This window comes from Dasypus novemcinctus, chromosome 4 (genome assembly GCF_030445035.2).
Source record: "Dasypus novemcinctus isolate mDasNov1 chromosome 4, mDasNov1.1.hap2, whole genome shotgun sequence".
Classification (NCBI taxonomy): Eukaryota; Metazoa; Chordata; class Mammalia; order Cingulata; family Dasypodidae; genus Dasypus; species Dasypus novemcinctus.
The window spans coordinates 21,604,654-21,624,452 of NC_080676.1; the positions used below are offsets into that span (position 1 = coordinate 21,604,654).

At 38.1% G+C, this 19,799-nt stretch overlaps 1 pseudogene; it reads left to right on the plus strand.

The window, feature by feature from the left end:
• LOC101424927 (arylacetamide deacetylase-like) overlaps positions 1 to 19,799 on the plus strand; it is a 41,290-nt pseudogene that overhangs the window by 8,504 nt on the left and 12,987 nt on the right.

Sequence of the window (19,799 nt, forward strand, 5' to 3'; positions counted from 1 at the left end):
TTTTGTTTAGCTGTGTGGTTGCCTTAGAGACAGCGTGTTGGCAACTGATAAGCGATGCCTTGTCGGCTGTGCACAGGGTACTCTTGGGCACTTTTATTCCTCCTACATACATTAACTTAGATAGCTTTGGTGTCTTTAAATTCATGTCTTTTTATTTAGGAGAATGTTATTTGTAATTATTCAATCTTCAATTTTTATTTGAGAAATATATTAAAATTTTCTTCATATTGCCTTTTGCATATTTCTGTTAAACTTACTTTAGGTATTTTATCTTTTTAATGTAAATGTGGTCTTTTTATGTTTTTTAATTGTTTTATGTGAATATGTAAAGGACACTGGTTTTGAATTTTGTTTCTGCTATCTTTTCAAATTCTCATTCTGTATGCTGTAATTTTTCAAATGATTTTCTAGCATTTCCCTGGTATATAATTATACCACTTGAAAATAGTGAAATAGTTCTTGCATGTTCACATTGGTTGTTTATAGCTTTTATAATTCAAGGACATTTAGCTTATTAATACTTGACTCACTCTTTCTTTCTTGCATATTTATTTCAAGTGGGTCAACACTTCTTTCTGGCATTTAGTAGAGCTCTGAATAAATGTGATGCATGCCCTATTTTCATTTTCTTATTAGTGATTTTTTCATTTTTTGGTAATTTTATTAACACATATATTTTTGCTGGGTTTTTGGTCAACTTTCACTGGAATGTAGTATTGTCTATATTTAAAATTTTTTCTTGAGTGGTATTTTAAAATATTTATTTTGGTTCATTGTTTTGCTTTATTTTATTATTTGGATCAATACAAATATACTTATATTCATATATGTATTTTTATTTATTTTTTTAGATTTATTTATTTCTTGCCCCCCCACCCCACTGCCATCATTGTTCTGTGCTCACTGTCTGCTTTCTGTACTTGTTTGTTGTGTGCTTTCTGTGTCTGCTCATCTTCTTTCTAGGACACACTGGGAATTGAACCCAAGACCTCTGATGTGGGAGGGAGGTGCCCAATCATTTGGGCCACATTCACTCACTACTTGTTTTGTCTTTCATTATGTCTCCTCATTGTGTCTCCTTGTTGCATCATCTGATTGCATCAGCTCTCCACTCCAGCCCCTCACATCAGCTTGCCGTCTTGTTCGTCTTCTTTAGGAGGCAATGGGAACCAAACCTGGGACCTCCCATGTGGTAGGTGGATGTCCAACTGCTTGAGCCACATCTGTTTCCCCTGTATATTTATTTTTATACACACATTTATGAACACAGTCTTTGTAAGTATTCTAAACTATATGATTTTCTCTCATAATTTTTAATCTCTTTCTACATTTCTCTTTCCTTTTGTTTGTTTTTGTATTTATATCAGATATAGTACTTTGATCTCCTTGTAATTTGGTCTTTATATCAGATATAGTACTTTGATCTCCTTGTAATTTGGTCTTTATTTCTGAAATAATTTTGTCTATTTTTTAAATTCCCTTTTTGAGTTTTACAAAAACTAATTTGTGGTCACCCCTTCCTTCTGAATTGCAGTCACCTCCAAATCTTGGCTGTCTATTCCTTGAATATGTGTATTTCTGCTTTGTGAGCTTATGTGATTTTTAAAATTCATTTTAGAATGATGTATAGTATATTTCATCTGCTTTCTTGCAAACTTTTCCTAGTTTGTTTTGATTAGAATATTGCTAATATTCTTATGACTTGCATTTACTTGTGTACAACATTTGCATTTTTCATATTTGAATGAAATGGGTTTTCTTGGGCGAACAATTTCAATAAATTCTTGGGGAATATAGGTAGGGTCAAAGCAATTTTTTTTTTCCAGTTTTTGTGCTCAAGGATTCCTTATTCTGTTGCTATAACGAATCTCTCTCTCTCTCTGCCTCTCTCTCTCTCTCTGTCTACCTCTATCTCCATCTAATGTCTGCCTATATATGTACATATGTATGTATGCATGTACCTATGTAATCACCACCTATTCTCATTTCTCTAACTAGCTATCATCATCATCTATCTATATCTATATCTATCTATACCTATACCTATATCTATATCTATATCTATAGATAGATATATACTCACACCTTTTTTTTCTCTTCAGTCCTTCTGAAATCCTCAGTTCCATCACTGTATATTGTTAACAAAGAATATAACCATGCTTTCCCAGTGACGTCCTCCCTTTTAGAAGTGGGTTCTTTTGAGATCGCCATCTCTGAACCCACCTGCGTAATTTCTGAGTTCCTTTGGATTCTTCTCCTAGTTATCAACCCTTATTATATTTCAGTCCTGCTCATGGCAGTTTTAATCATGGTGAGGTTCTTTCTTCTTAGAATAAACATTTATGGCTTTCTAAAATTATCTGCCACTTTTGGAACCCCCCACTCTCCTTTCTTATCTGTCATATTGCCCTAATAGCATGGATTTCTGTGCAGTTTCTGATGGTTTTCATTTCTTTTGCCTAGTCCTCCACATAATTTGTAGTTCATGGGTTTTCCATGACTCTTAGTTTCTTGGAAGAAACGTGTTTACATTGTGGTCATTTTTTTGTTCTCCTTTTTGCTCTCACAAGTTTCCTGTATAAAGAAAGTGTGGATTTATGGGAAGTAAAAGTCCTTGCTTCATTTTTAAAATAAAGTAAATCTAATTTATTTGTTGGAGTACAACAGATTAAGTTAAATGTGGCATCTTTTTGTTTTTTAAAGATTTATTTTATTTATTTCTTCTCTCCCTCTCCCCCTTCTCCTCTGCCCCCCCTCCCCTTGTCTGCTCTCTGTGTCCATTCGCTGTGCATTCTTCTGTGTCTGCTTTTTTTTTTCTTTTTGCAAGAGGAGGCCTTTTTCAAGAAGGGTCCATTCCAGAGAGAAAGTCATCACGGGATGTCCAGGCCTGCCTGGGTCCAAGTCACAAGGCTGAGCAGTTCATGGCAGGAGAGATTCCTGAAAATTCAGCTCCAATCTGAAAGGCTTAACAAAACCCTTTCCTGTCAGATGCCTGGACTCTCCCCTCCAAGTTGCTAAGGCCACTTCTCCACAAGCTCCCAAGTCCTTGGCCGAAGAGGGGACTGACAGTTCCTGGCAGATGGTGCTGTGGCCCGAGGGTTAGCTCCTGGCCCTGCTGGCAGGGTGGCCCTGCCGCTGTACATGTCTGCAGGCCTCTTGAAGAGGCTGCCTCTCTCTTTCAGATAATCATAGTCTTGGTCATGGTTGGAGGCCGAGGAAGTGAGGCAACTCAGAGAGGCAGCGTAGAGCAGGGCCATAGGGTCTGTGTTGGCCGCCAGCAGGTTCTCAATGATGCAGTTGTCAATTTCATCTGGGATGGGATGGCTGGATGTGGCCAGTATGTGGGTGTGGGGATGAAGGTTGGTGCCACATCATTGTGGTGAACCACATCAGGCCAGGACTCCAGACCCCGGTGGAGTTAAATGATATCTTAGTCCTGGTCCTCTTTCCTACCCCCTCTTCATCATAGTAGAAGATGTCACATGAGTCATCCATCTTCTTGCAGGAGGAGGGGTTCCTTGACCTTGCACTTCTTTCTCAACAAGAGGAGCACCAGTAGGAGGAAAAGCAGAGCCAGGATAGCTCCCAGGATGGGAAAGATAAAACCCCCCTTCCAGTGTTCAGGGCAGGTCTCCACATGGTCGTGGCAGTCACACACTGTGGCCCTGATCACCGTCAGGTGATCCTTATTGCATTCTCGGCGGCACTGAGAATCTGTGTCTCTTTTTGTTGTGTCATCTTGCTGTGTCAGCTCTCCTTGTGTGCGGTGCCACTCCTGGGTGGGCTGCATTTTTTTGCGCAGGGTGGCTCTCCTTGTGGGCAGCAGCACTGTGTGTGGGCCAGCTCATCACACAGTCCAGGTGGCCCTGGATTTGAACCCTGGACCTCCTCTATGGTAGGCAGATGCTCTATCAGTTGAACCACATCTGCTTCCCAATATGGCATCTTTTAAGACCTGTATAAGGTCCATCACCCATTGATGAAATAGCCAGTTTTCCCCTACTTCTTACCCCCTTGAAAAAAGAAAAAAAAAATTCCAACAACTTCTTGCTTAAATTTGTTGTCATCTGGTGCTTTCCCAATCAATGTGAGCATAAGATATGTAGTGGTCATTCAAACTTTTAATAATTTAGTGATGATAATAAATGGAAGTCAATGAATGGAATAAACTGCTATTGGCTGCAATTGTAACTTTGGGGCAGTTATTTCTTAAAGGTATGTGATTTTTGTGAATCTAACTCCTAGTCCTTTGGGGACCATTCCTGGGCACTGGTAAGCAGGGATATTTGTTCTCCGCTTAAGCATCTACCAGGAGGTGCATGTGCATGAATGGGCATGGATAATAACACTGCAATCTACTGGACCTTGGCTGTGCCTAAGGTGACGTTAGGGACAGGGTTTCTCAGATTCTCCCACCCATAAAACTTCTGCTAATTCTGAGAGACCACTGAATACTGTGCCCCACATCAGCTCTCCTCTTCGCCTTTCATAATGATGATAGTTAAGGGACAGCAAAACGGCTAGTCAGTAGTGGCCACTGTCTCCAGATTGAGATCCGGACTGGAGTCCCACACAACTCTTAACCTTTCCCACCTCAATATACTCATCTGAAATGCTGGAAATATGTTACTACTTACCAGGTTCTAGCATGAATTAAATATGTGTATGGATGGAAAGCACAGTACCTGGCAAAGATTAAAGACTCAATAAATATAGTTACTATTTAGATCCATTTCCATAAAAAGGCCAGTGTAATCATTGGCTGTTTCTGATATTACTGTCTGATATAATCATATGAAAATTTTTCCTGGTTGAACTTTGACAATATTAAAAAAACCAAATATTGAAAATCCTGTCTAAATGAAATTCATAGAAAAATATCTGAGTTTTATAAAGACAGAGACATAGATATAGACATGGATATGGGTGCTTATGAATACAGACTTGGATATGGATTAGATATGGATTTAAATAAGATATATAAATCAATATAAATATAATAGTACATTATATATAAGTGAACGTATATATTATGAAGTTGTTAGTGTATGTATATGCATTTATCTATATGTCTAGATATACTATTAATATATAATTATTTAGCTGATTGCTTGATATTCTTGGCCAACTCTTTTGTCTATCACCAGCTACATAATTTCAGGAAAATATAATAACAACTCCTGAATATATGTCCATATCATAGTATTATTGATTTTGGTCCAAATTAGTCTGGGACAATATTAGGCTAAATAATTCAGAATTATAACTAGGAATGACATTTAAATATATGAATTAAAATTTTTGAATAGATTATTATCTATTTTAACTCCTAGATTCTGTTTCAAAATGCCCACAATTTTTTTTCATTTTCTATTTTTTAAAGATAATCCCTTTAATTCTTTATTTCATTGTTGCTATTTAGAACATATCAAGCCATATTGTTACCACTCTTATAAAGAATGGGCATCTGTGTTCTCAATGTAACCTCAACAGGACTTCCAGGTTGATTTCAACCAAATAAGTTAAGAAAGTTAGCTTCTGGCTAAAATGCTTTTTGTAAACACAAGCGAACTTCCTTTTTTAGGTCTTTGATCAAACTACTCTTGCCTTTCCCATTAAACTTCAAACTTTCAGAAATACAGTTTTTCAGCTCTGGCAGACTCAGCTCACATAGCATTCAGAAGAAACTTTCTCCATGTTTGTCAGTTTGTGGGTTGCAGCCCCCTGCACATCCTCTCAGAGCACCTTATGCAAGGTCTTTCCTCATTCTGCCTTGTATTAGAGCTTATTCATGTGAATACCCATGAACAGGAAGTACATGAAGGTGGAAACTCTGTCATAGGCACCTTGCATCAATCATGCTTTCCAACACTGTGCTTTACACACAGTGAAAATTCAGCATATGTTTAAGTCATATCACATTCAAATGCGTTGAATACCCCATCTCTCCAGAAAAAAACTTGCACTTTCAGGGACTCTGTTGAGGTTTTCTGAAAGGGAGTCCCTGCAGAGACTTCGTTGCTACCAGACTCCGTTTGAATTTCTTCCCACCTGGAGTCCAGAGGAATTGTTGTCCCCAGTGCTCAAAGAGAGGCCTCTGCTCAGCCATTAAAGACTCAGGTTAAAAGTAACTCCATTGTATCTTTCTTCTCCCCTTGCAAAACCAGGCAAGTTGCTGACAATGAAACTTATGTAAGAGAAAATGTGAATTCAGTTAGAAGTCTGTAAAAAAAAAAAAAAAAGGAAAACTTCCAAACTGAGCCAAAAATACAGCAATATGATACATTTTATAATAGCGGAAATGTGAAAGTATGGTTATTTTAATGACAATTTGTTCTTTCCTGGTGCCAGTTTTTCTCCCACTTTCAAACTTGTACTTTACTACTGTAAGTCAAGAGAGTAATAAGAATCCTAGAACCTCAATTGCTGTTTGCTTTTTCCACCACCTCATTCTGTGGAGTGAGTGTGTAGATATCAAGCAAGAATATTTTACAAGCAAACCACTTGGTATTTCCAATTTACTTGACTATTCTTTGTTTCTTTCTATGGTGTCACTTCTGGCGACTTCCTCAGTGGGCCACTATGTAGTGTCAATAGCCTGTACACAGTCTGAAAACACAAAACTTGCCTGTAGCTGGAGAAAAGCTGTCACTTGGGGCTTAGGTCACAGTCAGACTGGGATGTAGACCTGCAGAACCAGGCAGTTTTAAGTGCTTTGAGGTTTGTAAAGGAATTCATATGGCTTCTGAGCTGCACATGAGAAATTATCATGACTGTGTCTAATAGCAGTTGAGTTAAAAGAAAAGAAACCACCTGGTGTGGTATCACATCAACACTAACCACCTCTAAAGCCCCAGCTGCTGGCTTTGATAAGCCATTGCAATAAAGTAAATACATGGAGACACAACTATTCTCGATTGCACCCTGATGGACTGTGTGGCTTGGCAAGTGATTACACCTTCCACTGACCCCACCAGCTTATTAACAAAAGCAAAGCTCTTTATCCTGGAATAAAGGTTGACAGAAGGGAAAATATGCTGATGAAACACACTGAGGAGAGCACACACAGATTTACAAAATGTTTCTAACCAGATTGGTAGTTAAGCTTTCATAGATTTTATGTACCCAAATAGTGGCACCTCATTTTGGCGGCCATTTGGTATGTAAAAGTTGAATGTTGATTCCCAAGTTCTTTCTCCAGTCATTTCTGATATATATTTCTCTAGGAAAGATTATCAATAGATAGCATCAATTTAGGGACTTGGATGTATTATCCCTGCAGGACCCTGAAAGCTCTTCCCTTTTTGAGGAAAATGTTCTGGGATAGATATGGGCAAAGACAGGTAAGTACTGTCCATTTTGGTGCAGCCCAACAATGGAGTCCATTTTTTCCTCCTCATCTAGAAAAGGAATAAAACAAGGTTTCAAAGTCAGAGAATCAGAAGAGCAGCAGGAAGAATATTGGGAAGGAGGACTTTTATAACAGACAATAAATTGGGGCTCAGAGTACAAAGAACTTGGGCTATAAGGATTTTATCAAAAACTAGACACATACATCGTGTGGGGCAAGTGACTGATGGAAGGAAATACTACCAAGAAAGTGGAGACGGACCTTAAGAATGTGGAGAGAGATAGTGCGAGCTGTCAAAGCAGAAGGTCAAAGTTAGACGTTAGAATGTGGTGTCTCTAGATAGTGGAGAATGGGTAAACAGCATTTAAGAGTAACTATGTGGAGACTTACAGAAGATTACTAGTATCTAAGCTGCATTTAAGAAAGCCTCTAAATTCAGAAGACAGATTATGAGAAAAATAGCATCCCTGTTTTGGTGAGTCTGGAGTACCTGATTAAGTTTAAGATAATTCACAGGTCTTTCCCAAACATTCACCTGTCCTCTGTGTGGGCCATATGGTAGACATACCCTTTAAGAACATAACATCACCACCTCTGAATTTTTCAATTTTTTTTTTTCCAAATTCTACTCAATTTATTCATTTTTAAAAAAGATATTACATTAAAAAATATGAGGTCCCCATTCGCCCCCACCACCCCCACCCCACCACTCCCCCCACAGTAACACTCTCCCCCATCATCATGTCACATCCATTGCGTCTGGTGAGTACATCTCCGGGCATCACTGCACCCCATGTCCCGTGTTCCACACCATAGCCCACACTTTCCCACATTCCATCCAGTGGGCCATGGGAGGACATACAACATCTGGCAATTGTCCCTGGGGCACCACCCAGGACAATCCAAGTCCTGAGAATGCCTCCACATCTCTTCTCTTCCTCCTATTCCCTGCACCCAGCAGCCACCATGGCCACTTTTTCCACATCAATGCCACATTTTCTCAATTATTAACCACAATAGTTCATGAATAGAATATCATTAAGTCCACTCTGATCCTTACTGTATTCCTCCTTCCTGTGGACCTGGGCTTGGTTGTGTCCATTCCACATCTATGTCAAGAGGGGGTTTAGATTCCACAGGGATATTGGATGCAATCCTCCTGCTTTCAGTTGTAGGCACTCTAGGCTCCATAGTGTGGTGGTTGACATTCTTCAACTCCATGTTAGCTGAGTGGAGTAAGTCCAATAAATCAGAGTGTAGGAGCTGAAGTCTGTTGAGGCTTAGGGCCTGGCTATCATATTGTCAGTCCAGAGATTCAAATCCTCTAGATATATCTTAAGCCCCAGCACCAACTACAATTCCAGTAAAGTAGCATGAAAGGCTTGTGAAAAGAGATCCCATCTGAGTACAGCTCCATCACGCAGAAACACCAGCTCCAAAGAAGGGCCAACTGGCATGGCAGTGAACCCCATCTGCCATGACCATAGAACTGTGGGTCTCTTTAGCCCTCAAAAGGACCAATATCTGGGGTTGTATCTACTTTATCTGTCTCTGAGACTCTGCTCAGTTGTGCAAAAGGGCAATCCTTCTGACAATCTTCAGTCTCTTTTTTAGAGACTCATATGCATACGAACTCATTTGTCTTTTCCATTTCCCCCTTACTTTAGGTCAAACAGCATTTTTAACTCCTGTTATTATATGTAGACAGGGATATTCTGCTGGTTGGCATTGAACCTTTAATTTAAGGTCATTTTCTAGTTACGTCATCAGCTGGTACTTGGTAGTGATCCCTCGGTGCCAGGGAGGCTCATCCCGGGTGTCATGTCCCATGCTGGGGGGAAGGCATTGCATTTACATGCTGAGTTTGGCTTCGAGACTGGCCACATTTGAGTAACATGGAGGCTGGCAGGAGGGAACTCCTGACAGTGCTGCTCTAGGCCTTGTTCTTATTTCAGGTGTATAGGCTCACAAGCATAGTCATTAGTATCAGGGGCTCACTGTTGGACCCTCATTCCTTCCTGGTCCTTACCATTGCACCTGGGGGACTGCCGCTGCTCCCCTAGGGACCACAACAGAGCCCCCCCACCCTGGCCAGTAACCCAGTACCCCCCCCAGGTGTTGTTTTTAATTGTTTCCACTATGAGTATATCTAAACATTTCCATGCACCCTGGACACATGCCCTGTATAACTTCCTGTCAACCATATATCACCTGTCAATAACATCCCATACCAGTATTCCTCCGCTGCCATTGTTGAACCACTCTGTGATCCAAAACTTCCTGAAAAGTGAAGCCCAATATAATGTCAGGTTCCCTTACTAGTAAAATGGAATATAGCGAGGAGTTTAAAGGTAAGATATAGAATACATATTGATTTGGAAAAATTCTACATCCTATCTTTTTCTTTTCTTTTTTCCTAATTATTGAGCTTCTCTTCACAAGAGCCTTAGATCACAGTAATTCATATATACAATATACAGTACTCCTACACATCCACCATAAAACCTTTTCCCTTCCACAGTGATAATCTTTTAACTTATTCATATCATATTTACTGAAACTGATGTACAGATATTGAGACAATAGCTTTCAAACAAGGTTACATCTGTGCTTACATTGTGGTCCATACCTTAGGCTATACAATTTACTAAATTTTTTAGTATCCTATGTTTTACATTATGGTTTACATTATTAGTCTGTCATCCCCTATATGTTCTTGGTGTAATATTACATGTTTCATATCCATCCTTGTGTACTCTCGCAAAACTCCTCTCTTGCCCCCACATTTACTCTGGTTCCATCCATTCAACATCCATTTTCCCCTCCCCTTGGGGCCTACAGCGATAGCCAATCTCCATTTCCTGAGGAGCCACGTCCAGAGATACTTGCAACAGTGTTCAGGGCCTGACTTGCTCAACTGCCCTAATGCCCTGGGAGACACCCTTTCTCTCGAGAGATACAGTTCCCTCTATTTGATGGCATTAGTCCTCCCCAGGATGTGGGTCCACCCCCACTCTCAGTACTTGGGTCTCTACCCAATGGTACAACCCACCCTGGCAAAATGAGCATTCAGATATTCCCCAGGAGTCCATCCCGCATCAGACCATCCCCTCCAAGCATCCTAAACAGGTAACCCTCCTAATTATATTTTGATACGGTTTTCTCAGCATTTTACTCTCAATCAACACCTGACAATCTCCTGTGTTCGTATGTTGCCCCTCCTTCCCCCCAATTTTTTGGGCAATATTACCCATCCGCCCATCCATCAAGTATTTGATTGTGGTGGGAATCTTTACTATTCCTTCAGATGCACCATGGGTTTTGTTTTACTATTTTAGTAGGGCGGAGCAGTTTCAGATATTTCTGCTTGGCCCTTACCTCCATAATATCTCTCAGTGGATGGAAAAAGGAGCCAATATAAGACTGTCAATTTCCAAATATGTTTGCTTCAATTATGTGTGGAGAGAAACAATACAGATTTTCAGACTCACTGGAAAGAAGACACCATTTTTCACCTGAAATCTTTGAGCCCTCACTCTCTCTGGTAGACCACAGTAGCTTTGGGTTCTATAGGAATTAATATTTATTACTCCAGAACTATAGTCTAGTAAGCCCCATCGTCAACTCTCCCTCATATGCACACTCAAAGTCCACATATTTCCCCTTCCCCCCTGTAAATTCACCCAGATCAAAGGTCTTGGTTCCTTTGAGAATGCTAGAAGGCAAATTTATACCGTGTATTTGTGGCAGTCTTGCATAGACCTCCCTCAACGCAACCCTCCTCCCTTTCATACCATGAAGTAACTTAACTCTAAGAATGGAGTGAGAAGTCATGAAAATATAGATTACATCAGACTTTAGTCAATTGCCCAACCATTTCCATCTTCATGACATTAGGGTCACTTATTATTGTCAGACACCTCTGAGATTAAAATGTTTCACCACTGCTGCTCATTTCAATCACCACATCCACCTTGTAAATGATAGTTAGTCACTGCTACTTGCCCTCTACTATTGTGGGATTTCATCCTCCCCATTGAAATCAGAAGGTCACTTTCAATGACAGAATCTTCCACTGTCACGCCTGAATAGCAGATTACTGCCACTACAGGAATTTTACTAAGATGCTGGGATTCCTTTCACCAATATATTTCTCAATAGCTTGGCAAAGAGAGCATCCTCTGGACTTTCCTGAGATACACAGTGAAAGGATGGGTCAAGGGTTACAATAGTACTTTAGCTCCAATACTATTTCCCTAAGCCTTTGAACTTCTTCCTTTACAATAATACCTTGGAAATTCCAGCATCTCACCTTTATCAACTGTTGAGTATCAACTGTTGAGACTACTTGCTGCTGCTTTTGGCATGGGAGACTTGGTGGGATTGGGGAGATCAGGGTGTTCAGGTACATTAGAATCAACACAGAGGTTTCTAATCCAATCCTAAGGATATCACTTAGATATGAAGGTTAGACCAAGCTTTAACTTTCATTTAAGACATCTGACAGCACTGTGAATTCACCTTGCATTGTAATTCCACTATTACAATATTAAATGTTGGTTACATTTTCAGACAGAGAGGTAAGAGATAACAAGATGTCTTTCAGGGAAGATTTAGAAGGCATGTGCCTTTCTGACTATGATTAGAGTGTAAAAACTAAAGGTCTGACAATCTAATTTTTCTTTCTGTAAACTCTTGAGTCAAATCAGTACCTGAACTTATCATTTTCACTATATTTTATTGCAACAGATACATGGTCCCCCCACTGTCAATATGCACTCCCACAGGTGTTAATTAAATGACTGTTTAGCTACCGCATTCTGTGCCTTAACGAGGTCTCTTTTATGCTAGCCATGAAGTCACTACTGTCTTTAAATCTATACTAAGATCAGAGATCTAATTCCAACATATGTCTTCAATGACCTCCTGTCTGAGAACTCCTTCTAGACATGATTCTTAGTCATAGCCTTGTCAAAACATAGATGTTACTGTAAGTAACAATGGGAATAGATTAAGAACAGGCACTATGACATACACTATCCTTAGGATGGGTGAGTAAAGGGACCATCCACAATTCCAGCTGCCTGCATCACCGTAGTGGTAAATATCAGGAGGGTAACCAGAAGAAGGTAAAGCCACATGTTGTCAGTGTTCGTATGAATGCCCATGGTGACCCAGCAAAAATGATTGCTTTGCCTTCATTTTTGCCCCCTCAGTCTTCTAAGAGTGTCTCTGTGGCAGAATTTCATCTGTAATCACATTGGCAACAAGTTTTGGGAAATGGATTTCCCTGACTTCCCTTTTAGGTACAGGATGGTGGTGATTCCATATTGCTAATAGACAATTTTGTTTATTCGTTTTGTACTTATTTAATCTCGACATAATGGAAATGAAGATGCCCAGATAATTAATTGATAACGTATGATCATAATCTACATGTTTCCAATTCAAGCTTGGAAAACAAATATTTTTAATACTTGGATTCTCATCATTATAGGCCCTTCATGATCTAGCTCACACCCCCTCTTAATACTCTTTTTCTTTCATGAATCTCTGTGCCGGCTGGCTTTACCAAACTGTCTGAGTTTCTCTGATTGCAGTAAGAGCCTTCCAGTGGCTGTACTTATGGCCTCAAATTAAATTTCCTCCTTTGTTTGAATGAAGTCTATTCCCCTTTCTATACTCATATCAAAATTACCGTTTGAAAATTCCCTCCTATTCCTTATGTCCAGACCACTAGTTTATCTTCTCCTTGGCCACTACAGACATGTAGTTATGCTCTTCTGTAACTACTTATATGTCCATCTCTCCCATTTAATTCTGAGTTTCTTTAGAATAGAGAACTTGTTTTGTTTATCTTTGTATTCAAAGTACCTAGCATGAGATAATTCTTTAAATATCCTTTTTTACTTGAGGTAACTATTTCAGTAATGCCTCTGAACCTCCAGTATTTCTTATTACATCATTTGGGCTCACCTGTGAGAATATGGTACAGAACTATTGGGGGAAGTATTATGTAGACATATTGGGGGTAGAAGTATTCTGCATACTTCTCTGACCATAAACAACATTTATAATCTGGTATTCTCCTTCTCTTTCATTTTAGGCTCTGTTTGCAGAACTATTGGGAATCATTTAGTTAACCTACTTAGTTTCTTTGTGAGCCTTCAGGAAGTCCCACTGACACCTGATGAAATGTCACTGTAGTGGAGACAACTTTCAGCAACATTCCTGTTCATGTATATGTGCCAAAGAGAAAGTCAGAAATATTAAGAAGGAGCTTATTTTATATTCATGGTGGTTGGTGTTTGGGGAGTGCTGGTATGCACCCCTTGATGAAAAATATAGTTTATCACATAACATACATTTTATTAACATGTTGACTTTAGGATATCAAGGTATATATGTTTAACATTATCAGAAATAATGAATACTTCATCTGTCTGAAAGTGATTTCTTTGGAGCTATGTCAGTTTAAAGGAATTATCTTAAATCTCTTTCTGAAAGGGTATAGTTCAATACCAACAGTTGAAGGAAATCAAGAGTAAAAACAGAAAGTGTTTTGTGAACTTAGAAATTAATTACTAATCTTGTAAATTGTAGACTTGGCGAAATGTTACCATTAAAACCCAAGTGAAATGAGCTGCTATTCAAATAGTGGATGAGAAATGAGGAAAATGGAGAGAGTGACTCCAGTATTTCAATCAGCTTAGTTATGAAGGAAATGAGAAAAAAGGAGCTAGATGGAAAATAAACAGAGAATAAGGGTATTTTATTTTATATATGGAAAGTCTATGCTTATACAATGAAGGTAAAGATGACAGTAAATAGAGGTATACTGGAGAAATGTGGGTCATGGGGGGATGGAGAATTTCCTGGCATAAAGAAATGGAAAGGAATTGTTTTTAGCACATTGGTGAAAGATTGGTAAAACACAGGAGGAGGAAAGGAATTATTGATGGATATTGATGTAGGTTGGAAGTGTAAATTGGAGCAGTAATTGTGGGCAGTACAGTAAATCATTTCAACAAATTCAGGCAGGAAGGTCATCAGCTGACACTGAAATGATGCTTCTAACACACAATCTGATTATGCCTTTTCTCATTTAGTTTTCTATGAATCTAAACTCTCCAAAGCACAGCTTCACAAACTTTTCCACAACAAATTTTAAAAAGTCCCAAAACAAAATTATATTTGCCTGATGCTTTCTATGTTAATATTAAAGAAAAACATGAAAATTTGCATTCTAATCTGAAATATAAGCAGGGCTTTTTATATGAAATTTTTTCTCTTAAAACCTAATGTATACAGAGTTCCAGAAAGATGGGATTGTAGTAGACAGGCAGGGCTCAGATCTCTCACAAAAACAATGGAGAAAGGGCCAAAATCTGTCCAAAGGAACTGATTTGTGATCAGTAGACCAGAACAGTGCTGCACAACCCCCAGGATACCTAGGGACATAGAGATAACCCAAAATGACAACTGTGAGTTACTAAACCCCTGCAGCAGCTGGGAAGGGCACCAATTCCCCACCTTCAAGGTGGGAAACCTGGATAAAATGTATTGCCCACTCTAGTTAACTGAGAGGGGAACAGATATCATCCTCCCTGGGAAAAAGCAGGGTACACTGGAGGAAGGAGAGTAGTTTCTCTTCAGTGAATTTGACCAGCAGAACCTGCTTTGAATCTTGGATCTGGCCAGACTGAAAACACAGGTAAGCTGAGATTGGAAGAAACACCTCCATGTAAAGGTTGGCCTATGATTGCCAAACTGCTGGTCTAGCTGGTAAACTGTAAGAGAAAACTATTTTTAGGTCTCTTTTAACCCAAATTCTAGAAGAAAATCTGTGATCCATTAATGAGTCCCAGCACAATTTTGATAACTTACGCTGAGCAATTTTAAAGACTCAGAATAATTAAAACCAAGAATTAAAGAAGAGTCATAAAAAAAAAAAACATAGGCAAGAGAGATAAATTGACTGATAGAGTAAATTCATCAACCTATTCAGATACCTAAACATCAGCAAAAAATTACAGTCATACTAGGAAACAGAAAGACATGGCCCAGTCAAAGGAACAAACCAAATGTCCTGGAGAGAAACAGGATTTGAGACAAATAATCAATGATAACCAAATCTCCTTTAAAAGTCAAAGAATTGAAGGAAAATATTACAAAAGAGATAAAGGATATTAAGAAGACACATGGATGAGCATAAAGAACAATTTGAAAGCCTGCATAGAAAAGTGACAGAGCTTATGGGAATGAAAGACACAATGGATGAGATTAAAAATAACTTAGAGGCACTTATGAGCACAAATGAATTGAAGACAGAATTAGTGATACCAAGGATAGAACATCTGAACATGAAAAAACAGAACCGAAAGAAAAGAAAGGAAAAAATGGAATAAGTTCTCAGGGAATTGACAAGATGAAAAGCACAAATACACACTTTATTGGTGTCCAGAAGGAGAAGTGAATGGAAAAAGGAAAGAAAGAATATTTGAGGAAATAATGCTTGAAATCTTCCCAAGCCTTACGAAAGATAACTATCAATAGATAAGAAAGACACTGCACTCTAAAACAAATCCAGATAGACATACTCTGGGACACCTACTATTCAGAATGTCAAACACCAGAGGTAAAGAGTGGATTTTAAAAGCATCAAGAGAAAAGAAAAGCATCACATATAAGGAACCTCAGTAAGATTACATGCTGACCTCTCCTTAGAAATTATCAAGGCAAGAAGACAGTGGTTTGATGTATTTAAGGTAATAAAAGAGAAAAATTGCCAGCCAAGAATTCTATATCTGGAAAAACTGTCCTTCAAAAATGAGGGTGAATTCAAAATCTTCTCAGACAAATAAAAACTGCAGGAGTATGTTATCAAAAGACCAGAATTACAAGAGATATTAATGGTGTGCTACATCCTGAAAGGAAAAAAACAAGAGTAAGAGACTTGGAGGAGACTGTAGAAATGAAGATTATTAGGAAGGGTAAAAAGACAGGTTGTAATAAGATATGACAACTGAAAGCCAAAGGATAAAATGGATGAAGTAAGTAATGCCTTTACAGTAATAACATTCAATGTTAATGTCTTGAACTTTTCCATGAAAATACACAGACTGATAGAATGGATTAAAAAAAATAAGCCATCTATTTGCTGTCTATGGGAGATGCAACACAGACACAAGGACACAAACAAGCTGAAAGTGAAATACTGGGAAAAATATTCCACACAAATAGTAACCAAAAAAGATCTGGAGTGACAATACTAATATTGTAAAAATATAGATTTTATATGCAAAACTGTTTGATGAAGAAGGTCATTGTATATTAATAAGTGGTGCAATTCCCCAAGAAATAACTATAATAAATATCTATGCACTTAATCTGGGTATGCCAAGATGCATGAGGCATACACTGGCAAAACTGAAGGGAGAAATTAGATGTCTCTACAATAATAGTTGGAGACTTCAGTACACCATTCTCAGTATTGGACAGAACATCTGGACAGAGGATAAATAAAGAAACAGAGAGCTTGAATAATGTGATAAATGAACTAGACCTAACAGACATTTATAGATCACTACTCCTTAAAACAGCAGAATATACATATATATTTCAAGTACTCAAAGATCCTTCTCCAGGATAGACCATATGTTAGGTCAAAAGACAGGTCTCAATAAATTTAAAAGCACTTTCTCTGATCATAATGGAATGAAGCTGGAAATAAATAATAGATGGAAAAAGAGAAATCAATATAGGGAGATTAAATAACACACTACTAAATAATCAGTGGGTCAAAGAAGAAATTTCAAGGGAAATAATTAGATATCTTAAGATGAATGAAAACAAAACTACAACATATTAAAGCAAATGGGAGAAGCAGATTTGGCTCAACAAATAGAGTGTCCACCTACCACATGGGAGGTCCAAGATTCAAACCCAGGTCCTCCTGTCCCATGTGATAAGCTTGCCCACATGCAGTGCTGATGTGTGCAAGGAGTGCCATGTCATGCAGGGGTGTCCCCCACATAGGGGAGTCCCATGGACAAGGAGTTCACCCTGTAAGGAGAGCCACCCAGCAGGAAAAACGTGCAGCCTGCCCATGGGTGGTGCCACACACACACAGAGTTGATGCAGCAAGATGAGACTCAACAAAAAAGAGTCACATATTCCTGGTGCTGCTGACAAGAATATAAGGAGACACAGAAGAACACAGTGAATGGACACAGAGAACAGACAAATGGGGGCGGGGGCAGGGAAGGGGAGAGAAATAAATTAAAAAACAAATAAAAATCTTAAAAAATAATAATAAAATAAATGGGACACCACAAACATAGTGCTGAGAGGGAAATTTATAACCCTCAATGCATACATCAAAAGAGAAGAAAGAGCTAAAATTGCAGACCTAACTGCACACCTGCAGGAACTAGAAAAAGAAAACAAACCAATCCCAAGCCAAGCTGAAGGGAAGAAATAATAAAGACTAGAACAGGAATAAATAATATTGGGAACAAATGAAAACAAAACAATAGAGAAAATCAACAAAACCAAAAGTTGGTTCTTTAAGAAGATCAACAAAATTGACAAACCCTTATCTAGACTGACAAAGAAAAAAAGAGAGAAGATGTAAATAAATAAAATCAGTAATGGGGGGCAGGGGAATGACATTACCATGACCCTGAAGAAAAAGGAGAGATCATAAGAGATTACTGTGAACAACTGTACATCAATAAACTAAACAATGTAAATGAGATAGACAAATTCCTAGAAATATATGAGCAACTTACAGTGACCCTAGAAGAAATTGAAGAGCTCAACAAACTAATCACAAGTGAAGAGATTAAAACAATGATAAAAAAAATCTCTCAAAGATGAAAAGTCCAGGACCAGACGACTTCACAGGTGAATTCTACCAATCATTCAAAGACAATCAAATACCAAACTTACTCAAGCTCTTCCAAAAATTTGAGCAAGAAAGAATGCTAGCAAACTCATTCTATGAAGCCAACAACACCCTAATACCAAAAGTAGAAAAAGATACCACAAACACAAAAAGAAAATTACAGACCAATATCTCTAATGAGTATAGATGAAAAATCCTCAACAAAATACTTGCATACTGAATCCAAAAGCACATTAAAAGAACTATACACCATGATCAAATGGGTTTTATCCCAAATATGCAAGTGTTTTCAACACAAGAAAATCAATTATTATAATAAACCACATTAATAAATTCAAGGAGAAAAATCACATGATCCTCTTGATAGATGTAGAAAAAGGATATGACAATATACAGAATCCTTTCTTGATAAAAACTCTCCAAAATATAGGAATAGAAGGACACTTTCTCCATATGGTAAAGTGCATATATGAAAAACCCACAGCTACCATTGTTCTCATTTCGGATGAAAGTCCGAAAATTTTCCTGCTGAGATCAGGAACAAGAAAAGGATGCCCATTATCACCACTGTTGTTCAATATTGTGCTACAAGTTCTAACTAAAACAGTTAGGCTAGATAAAGAAATAAAAGGTAGAAGTAAAACTTTCATTATTTGCTGATCATATGATCCTATTTCAAGAAAGGTCCTGAAAAATCCATAAAAAGCACCAGAACTAATAGACGTGTTCAGAAAAGTGGTGGGATACAAGATAAATACACAAAAATCAGTAGCATTTCTGTGCACTACCAATAAGCAATCTGAGTAGGAAATCAGAAAAAATTCCATTTATAATAGCAACTAAAAGAATAAAATATTTAGGAATAAAGTTAACCAAAGACATATGATAACCTTATTCAGGAAACTACAAAACATCGCTTAAAGGAAAAAAGAAGACTTAAATAAATGGAAGGATATTCCATGTTCATGGACTGGAAGACTAAATATTTTTAAGATGTCAATTCTACACAAACTGATTTACAGATTCAATGCAATCCCAATATAAATGCCAGCAGCCATTTTTGCAGAAATGGAAAAACCAATTATCAAATTTATTTGGAAGGATAAGAGGCCCTGAATAGCCAAAAATACCTTTAAAAAAAAGAACAAAGTTGGAGTACTCTCACTTCCTGATATTACTCATGTTACTTAGCTATAGTTGTAAAAACAGCATGGTACTCACATAAAGATAGGCAGATTGACCAATGGAACTGAATCAAGAACTCAGAAATATACCCTCACATCCATGGTCAAGTGATTTTTGACAAGACTGTTATCCCCTACCAGCTGCTTTAGAACAGTCTATTCAACAAATGGTGCTGGGAGAACTGGCTATTCATGAAGGAAGGAAGGAAGGAAGGAAGGAAGGAAGGAAGGAAGGAAGGCCCCTATCTTACACCTTATAGAAAAATTAGCTCAGAATGGATCAAGGACCTAAATATAAAAGCTATAACCATAAAATTCAAGAAGAAAATGTAAGAAAATATGTTTAAGATCTTGT